Genomic DNA, 9470 nt, shown 5'->3' with positions numbered 1-9470 from the left:
ATCTATGTCGATGACATTATCTTTGGGTCAACCAGTCCGCAGCTTTGCAAAGAATTCGAAGGGGTAATGAAGAAACGGTTCGAAATGAGTTCGTTGGGAAAAATGACCATGTTTTTGGGGCTTCAGGTTAAACAGAATTCAACCGGAATCCTGCTACATCAAGCCAAGTATGTGGAGGATATTCTTGAGAAGTTCGAGTTTCACGATGCTAAATCTGCTTCAACACCAATGGCTGAACGACCTCTTCTGACTCCAGATCCTGAAGGCGAATCCGTAGATCAGACTCACTATCGATCAATGATTGGATCTCTGATGTATCTTACTGCAAGCCGACCTGACATCATGTTTGCAGTTTGTCAATGCGCACGTTATCAGGCTAATCCTAAACTTTCACATCTTATTGTTGTCAAAAGAATCTTTCGGTATATCAAAGGGAGCCCAAAATTGGGTCTTTGGTATCCAAAGAATTCTGAATTTGATCTTTATGTTTTTACTGACAATAATTATGGAGGCTGTGAGCTTGACAGGAAATCAACCTCAGGAGGATGTCAGTACCTAGGTGACAGACTAGTTTCATGGCAATGCAAGAAGCAACACACTGTCTCAACTTCTACAGCAGAGGCGGAATACGTTGCTGCATCGGCTTGCTGCTCTCAAGTTATCTGGATCCAACATCAGCTGTTGGACTATGGTTTGACTTATTTTGAAACCTCCATTTATTGTGATAACGAAGCTGCCATTCAAATTGCCAAAAACCTAGTCGAACACTCTAAAACCAAGCACATCGACATTAAAATTCATTTCATCAGAGACTGTTATGAACGTTCGCTATTCGGCTGGAACAGGTCCACACTAATAATAATGTGGCGGAGTTATTCACAAAGTCATTTAACAAAGCTCACTTCGATGTTCTTGTAGGATTTCTGAAAATGATTCGTTTTGAGGATTAAGTTTTTTTATTTTTTTCATTTTTTTCTTCAACTCAATTTTTAATTTTATTTTTTATTTTCATTTTTTTTATTTATTTTATTTTATTTTTAATTTCCTTTTGTTTTTTTTTTCCTTAGGACAGGTTAAACTTGCGCATTTTGTTTTCTTTATTTTTATTCTCACCCATGCACAAATTTAGGGGGGGAAATGATCAAAAATATCCAAAAACAATAAAAAAAATCAAAAATCCAAAAACAATCAAAAAAACCAGAAAATAAAAAAATTATTGCTGACAGTTTTGTTTGTAGGTGTTGTGACGGGAAATGAAATTAGCAAGTGATAACGGGCAATCTGAATCGGCGTAACGTACCTAAGTTAAATTGTCTACGCTCTGTGCTCGATGCGCTGGTAGGCACGAAAGATTTTAATGGACTTAACTAGGGAAAGGTGAACCTAATGAATTTAAGGACCTGACAAACTTTGACCTAGTTAGATCCGTTTAACCTGATTTCACGACGCTCGGATAGGTTGAGCAGAGAGATATACATGAGAATCTACCGGTCACACTAATTGAACCCGTATCTAGAACTGTGGATTCACTTTTCCTCGATGTGCGGATTTTGTCCTTAATTCCGGTTGGATGGGGTGACTGGGGAATTGCGATAAATTATGTATGTAGAAGGTTATTTTCTTTCTTTCTGTCTGTTAGACATATGTTGCCTCCTCTGCGTGATCGAGAGATCCGACCTGGACTGTAACATATGCAACTCTATCTCTCTTCATCTTCTCTCTATGGAATTCTTTCTATCTGTTAGCCATATACTTTCTCCTTTGCGTGACTCAAAATCCGACCTGGTACACAGTATATGCACCATTCTCTTCTCAATCCCTTTGAAAATTCAGTTAGTCAAATGTTTCATCCTTTGCGTGATTGGAAGAGATCCGACCTGGATGTACAGCATATGCATTCTAAATCTATCTTATCTATTAATAATTGTCTGCTCACCCGGTGTAACGAGTATTCTGGAAGTGCTTGATGGCTGGGGATGCCAGGAAGCGGGAAACACATTCTAGTACACTTAAAATTGAACACATACAGATTGTCTATAGATCTCTCTACTCGATTTAGGTGGAAAACAATATCCCTGGTTGTAGTTAGTTAAATGGTCATAAGAAAATTTTATTTAAGAATTAGGGCAAATTATGATAGTGAAGTTACAATTAGATATATGCATGTATCATGTCATTGGTAAATTGTCCAAAACTGTCACAAAGTTTTCGTGTTTAAGTGGACCACAATACTGGCGATCGATCAGACGAAAATGTAAAGATAAGGGTACCGACAAGCAAAATAAGACTGTCTAACAACCTTGATCTCAGCGTCACAAACTTAGTCACAGTAGTTAAATTTTTGAGATTATATTTGAAGTTAAATTATTTTATTTTATTTTATTTTTATTTTTATTATTTTATTTTATTTTAATTTTATTTGAGTTTAATTTTTAGCAATTAAAACATAACTTTTTTATTTTAATTTTTTAATTTTATTTTTGCTTTTATTTTATTGTACAAAATTAAGTTTTTTTATTTTATTTATTTTTATTTATTTTTATTTTTCCTTTGTAAAAAAAATAATCCTCAAAAAGTATTATTTTTAATGTTTTAAAATTTTAATTGTGTTGGAATCTGCTCAATACTGTTTAGTTATCAGGTAAATGGTAAAAAGGGTAAATAAAGGAGTTTACAGCCGGAATCTCCTGATTCTCAAGATTCCGGCCGCAAACTGCTCTCTCACCCTCTCTCTCCTCAAAAAAATTCGTCAAATCTCGCAAATCTAATCCGACAATCTCAAAGTTAATGAGTTCTAGATCAGAAATATGTATTTTATTGCGTGATTCACCGTGTCGTTTGAGCAGAAATCAAAGAAAACGGATTCAACAGAGTTTACGGCCGCAAGCTTGGGCCGCAAACTCTGTTCTTGGGCTGTAAACAATTTTTTGACCGTGAATGGATTAAGACCGCAAACCTTGATTGATTATTGTGTTGTTTTGTGACTGTATTCTCTCGATTAAATGTGTTTTTTATGTGTTGATCGAATTTGTTGTTCATCGGCCATAAACACGGCTTCACGGCCGCAAACTCTGTTCTTGGGCCGTGAACTGTGATTGACCGTGAACATGAGTTGATTGCCAATCTTGGATTTAATTTACATGAATATTTTTTTATTTTTGACCCAAATTTTTAAATAAAATAATTAATTTTTCTTTTTGGGATCAAAATTAAAATTAAATATTTTGGATGTTCATTTGGCATATTTTTGTATCTTACTTATTATGGTTGAGTGCAGGAAAAAGGTGAACCTGAAATTTGTGGATATGCACAATCTTGCTATTGTCCTTGGAGATCCTCCAACTATTCATTCGGATCTATGATCAATGATTCACAGACTTCGGGAGTGCTGTCTGGCATCTGTTATTACAGTAAACCCTGTTGTTTATCAAAATTTAATCAGAGAATTCTAGGCAACTGCCAACATGAGTATGGATAATGACGGTCATTTCACTGTAAAAGCTATGGTTTAAGGACGTGAAATTGTGATCAATGAAAGCTTCATCAGAGACAAGCTGCTAATTGACGATCAACCTAATTTCCCTATGGAGATTGGGATTGAAGACACACAAAGAATTCTCAGGAGGATGAGCTACGAAGGCACTTCACCTCCAACTTTAAAGAATCTTTTCCATCCATATTGGAGGTTCTTAGCACATGTGTTCATCACCTATGTTTCAAGGAGAAGGTCGGGAGCAGACAAAATTTCTCAGCAAACTACTGGTGGCCTTGTTTCTCTTGCTGTAGGGGTGAAATTCAATTTTTCAAGATTTATCTTGGATGAGTTTGTTATAAACATCAGAGCTTCAACTCGGGATACTTTCTAGTTATATCCCAGATTTATTCATTTGTTTATCAACACTCAATTTCTAGAAGTGAGGAAAGATGGTGAAACTCTAGATATGAAGTCTTTGGGTCCTCACACAGTAGGACTCATCAAGCAAAATCGAAAAGGAAAAGTGTTTTTTCGAGGATTGTACCCCCTTGAAAATTTGGGAAGTTCACTGAGCTAGATGAACCTACAGAATCTTATGGTTCATCTGATCAAGCTTCTTCTGAGCCAGCATCTACTGAGAAGTCGTCTCCAAACAACATTGTTATTGATATTTCTGAGGATGAAAATACTGAAAATGAAGATACTCCCCCTCCTGGTGCTTATAGGGCTGTGGAACATGGCAAAGTGTCTGATCGTGCTCAAGATGATGATTTAGGAATGAATGTGGACTTTGAGGAGAATGTTAGGGGACATAAAAATGATTCTTTTAGTGATCTTGATCTCACCGGTTTTGATCATGATGATATTGCAGCTTCTTTAGCCAGTAGTGCTAACCTGGTGTCAAATGAGAATCTTGACACTATCTTTAACAATGTCGATGATGTTGTTCTTCCGACAACTGAGACAAGGGAGACTAATGAAGTTTTTGAGACTACAACCCCTACTTCAGGTCAAATGGCAAGTGTTTTAATTCCAATGGAGATGGTTATGGGATGTTCCCCTCCTGTTTCTGTTTCTCCTACCGCAGAGCCATTTGTGAGTGTTTTCACAACGACAAAATCTGACCAACCCCCATTGAAAAGACTAAGAAGGGACTCAAGGCAAACTGAGCTAATTGCAAGTCTTGTTAGTGGCCTCCCAATACCACCTCCTACTACTACTACTACTAGTCTCACCGCAACAAAACTGTTTGCTACGGGTTCAGGTACTGCTTTTGATGTTGGTGGTCCCTCTGTTCCACCAGGTTTTACTCCTCCTCGATTTGATCGTGATGATGCTTCTGAGAGATTAGCCCTACATATAGCTGAGGAGCAACTTTTGATGCCTTCCCCTCGTGGTAAAGGTGTTTCTATTGGAGGTAGTGGCTCTAGAGGAGACAACCTAACTATTTCTAGACTCCAGAAGGAGATATCAGTACTGAGTCAGAAAAATATTGAGCTAGATATCCAAGTCTCAGAGCTTTGAGCTGAAAATGCAAAGCTTAGTGTTCAAGTGTCTGAACTGCAGTCTGATAAATCAAACCTTGGTGTGCAAGTAGCTGATCATACTAAGGATAAAGAGCTGAAGTCCAAACAAATTTCCGATCTTCAAGATCACTTCAATCTACTGACTTCTAGTTATTTTGAATTGAAAAAGAAGCTTGAGGAAGACTTTGGAGATCAATACCAGACATCTGCTGAAGAGTACAAGATCAATCTTCATGTCCAAGCCTTTTCGGTTACTTCGCCTACTGGTCAATCATCCGTAGCTGTTAGTCATGTTGATGACGAGCCTCCTCAAGCCCCCCATGTTTCAGCAACCATTCGTGATGCACAGGAGGAAGCGGTTAAGAAAGGGAAATTATTGTTTAAAAGCAACCCTAATCAAAATGCTTCTTGGGATGAACCCTCAATTATAATGACTGATCTTGAAGTCGTTCGTTTCAGAGATACTTTTGATGATCAGTCAGGAATTGTTTCTTGGGGATTTCATGATCCCCTCAAGATGTGGATAGTGCTGCAGAAAAGTCGCAACTCTGAACTTTATAGAGATAGTCACGATTTCAGTTCATGGACTAGGGTTGATTTGATGGAATTGTCACGATCTCCCTTTTCAAATCTTACAAACAATCTGCAAGTGACCCAATTCAAGCACTTTCTTGAAGATCAAGTTAAAAGAGGGTTTCCTACAATGCAAACTGCTGAGTCCGTGATATTTGAGCATCCTGATATTGTCGATCCCAAAATTGATAAGCCTTTGCAAGTGGTGATGTGGCCTTCAACCAAGCAGGTCAAACAATTCCCAGTGCTTGAGACCTATCAAGACGGATCTCTCGGTTCAATGGAGTGTTGGGTTTTTGATGAGATCACTGCTGGTGCAGTCATCAAGCTCAAGAATGGATGCATTCGACTCTACGATCGAAGAGATTTGTTGCAGTTTCGAAAATGGGACATTCATCATCTTAGCAATTTTCAGATTTTGGTTGCAGAAGATATTTTTGAAGATGTTGCGAAGGTGTACACAACTATGGTTGTAGAAATTCTCAACAAACGGATGTGGAGTGGGGCGATGGGGCAAGCGGATGTCATTGTGGTTACCAAAGGTTAACTTCGAGCTAGTCCAAACCAAGGGGGAGATTAAAGGACTTAATTTAGTGGTTTGGTCTAGGCGTTACGATGTAATAGTAGGGAGTGTGTTGGTAGTTTACTATGTAATAGTTTACGGTTGTAATGAGTTTACGGCCGTAAACTCTTCTCGGTCGTGTGGTATATATATAGTGGGTTAGTCAGTCGTGTTTTGGTTGTTGATGCCTTAGAGTTCACGGCTTTCATCAAGTCGTACCAGACGTTTATTGATATAAAACATGTGCAAGCTTGGTTTCTTCTCTTTTTGCTTTTATTATTGCTTTGTGTGATTGTGTTTGCTATTGATCTCTGGTAAGATCCGTTATTTGGACTTTACAGCCTCCAAGCACGCCACCGGAGCATAAACCTCCGTATAATCAAGACCCTCAGTTTGCCGAAACCCACGAACCACTAATCTCGCCTTGTTACGCACGATGACACCCAAGTCGTCTTGCTTTTTCCGAAAGACCCATCTGGTATCAAGAGATTTCTTTCCTTTGGGCAACTCAACCAACTTCCAAACCCCGAGCTTCTCTAATTGATTAAGTTCGTCATGCATGGCGTCAACCCAGCTGGGCTCATTCAGAGCCATTTCGACATTCTTGGGCTCTATTTGAGAAATAAAGCAAGAGTAGAGACACGTATTGACGTCTCCACTCTGACTTCGCGTTTGAACATCATCGCCCAGCTGGCCAATGACGTTCTCTATAGGATGGTGGCGCTGAATGCGAGCAGGGATCTCGTGGCTAATGACATTGATAGAGACTGGAAGATTATGGATGTTAACCACTCCTTCATTTATTGAATGATCCACGGTAGATGAACTAGGTTCGTTTGTCGGATCTGCTACAAACTCATCAGCGATGCATTCCGGAAAGAGAAGTTCCATCAGATTTGAAGTTACTGCGGAAGTCTCTTGGTTCATGAACTCTCTTTCCACCGGAGTTAGAGGAGTAGCATTAGCATCAGGAGAAGGTTGTTGAGGGGAGGACTCAGAAGAATCAGTTTGAACAGAAGACACCGCCGAAGGATTAGAAGAAACCAATGGTGGTCTGTAGACAACTTCTTCATCTTCGTCATCAATAATGATTTTCGAACTAGACGTAGACCCCGCTTGTTTATCCGAAGACACATTGAATGATTTGAAAAGAGATGTGTAATCAAATAGCCAATCTGGACCCACTCTAGCATCTGTCTCATTCTCTTCAAGCCAACGAACATCGAAAGACTCCACAATATGTTTCGTCCTCTTGTTATAAACCCTGTATGCAGTACGAGCAGCGTATCCAACAAAATAAAAATCATCGGCTTTTCTATTGAATTTAGGATTGGATTCCAAGTGGAGAAGAGTGCAAGGGCAGCCAAATACTCTAAAATGGTTGACAAATGGCTTGTGTCTATATGGAATTTCGTACGGTGTTTTCATTTTGGCTTTGTTGATCAGCACGCGATTCTGAACGTAGCACGCCGTGTTGATCGCCTCCGCCCAAAAGAACATAGGAATTTTGGAATCACACAGCATGGTCCTTGCGGCGTCTTTAAGAGTTTGATTCCTTCGTTCGGCAACACCGTTTTGTTGTGGTGTGCGAACAGAACTGAGTTGACGCACAATCCCTTTCTCAGCGCAAAAGTAGTCAAGAACAGCGTTCTTGAACTTCGTTCCATTTGCAGTTCGCAGCGCTTTCACTCGGTTGTTGGTTTGATTCTCTATCATCACAATGAATTTCTTGATGAGTTCAGCGATCCCAGCTTTGTTGTACAGAAAGAAAACCCAAGTGAAACGAGAGTAGTCGTCTATCACATCGAGGCAATATGAATTGCAGTTGATACTGAGAACGTTAACCGGACCAAATAAATCCATATGTAACAACTGGAGCACTTGATTGATGGAGTTAACCTGCTTTGAAAAGTGTGGTTTCCGATGATGTTTTCCTTGAGCACATGAAACACACTTTTCAAACCTAATGAAATCTCTAACAGGCAACCCCCGGACTATTTCGTTCTTTGCAAGCCGATTCAGATTCTTTGCATTAGCGTGACCGAGACGACGATGCCACAACATCGCATTATGTTCTGAGACTTTGGAGAATAGGCAAGTGACTTCGTCGGGAATATTGTTGGTCATATCTATGATGTAGGCATTCCTATCCCGCTTAGATTTTACAAGAATCCACTCCTCCGGAATGACAATGCCCGACATGAAATAAGACATTCTTTGTTGGTAAAGTGCGTCGAATACCCTTTGTCGCAAATCTGTGAGACGCTCAACAGACTGTGCTTCAATTCAGGAGCATACTTGACATTTTCAAAACTAAGCACTCCGTTCGTCACTGTTCCTTTCTGAGTTATTTTTCCACCTTCACCGCCCGCAAACAAGACATAGCCCCAATTAAATGTTTGAATGTCATGCAGTTGGGAGATATCTCCTGTCATGTGCCGGGAGCAACCACTATCGACATACCAAGGTCTGACGATACTCCTCCACGACAGTCCCTGCACAAGGAGCGAATTTATTTAGATTTGGGAACCCAGGTCATCACAATCCTGGGTTTACCCTTCACTTTCACAGATTTTCCATTTGAGTCTTTCTTTCCATTAGGTTTAGAGGTTAATGGTGACTGATCTGAATCCAGTTTTGGTATCCACTTAAAGTTAGGTTTTGAAACTTTGTTAGTTTGCTTCGAGCCGGTGGATTTTCTACTTGAAGAGTTTGAAGATCCGGTACTGCCCTTTGACAGAATCGACTAAGGCTTAGCCTGAGTTGATTTTGGCAAACTATTGTTGAATTTATGGAAAACCAGTTTATTCTTTTGAAAATTGGCCATTTTCTTCTTTGCATTTATGTTCAAGTCACCATCCCGAGAACGAATTCTATGGGATTTTCTAGTTAAAGATCGTCCCCAAAATTTATTCTCTCCTCTTTTTGATGTGTGAGATACAAAAATCTAGTTTAAACAGTTTATTGCAATGTATCCAGCAGTGCCACAGTAAAAACATATTTGTTTATTATCATTGGTTTTGACACTGCTTTTGACAGATTTCTTTCTTTTATTTTTATTTCTAACACTTTCACATTTGCAAGAACAATCATAGGATTTTGAAGCAGGTGTGGAAGGTGTAGAAGCATTTTTATCAGACAAAGATACATTATTAGTTGCAATCTTATCATCAGAAAAACAATACCACCAGACACAAAATTCTTTAAATTTGAATTCAATGCAGACTCATTACACAGACTGACACCAAACTTTCACACATCATCATTATTAGACTTAAGAACATCAAACTTTTCATCTCTCTGTTCCCCCTGAGCTATGGACTTATTTGCACTC

The sequence above is a fragment of the Lactuca sativa genome, chromosome 4, assembly GCF_002870075.4.
Source record: "Lactuca sativa cultivar Salinas chromosome 4, Lsat_Salinas_v11, whole genome shotgun sequence".
Classification (NCBI taxonomy): Eukaryota; Viridiplantae; Streptophyta; class Magnoliopsida; order Asterales; family Asteraceae; genus Lactuca; species Lactuca sativa.
This window is presented reverse-complemented; position numbering follows the sequence as displayed.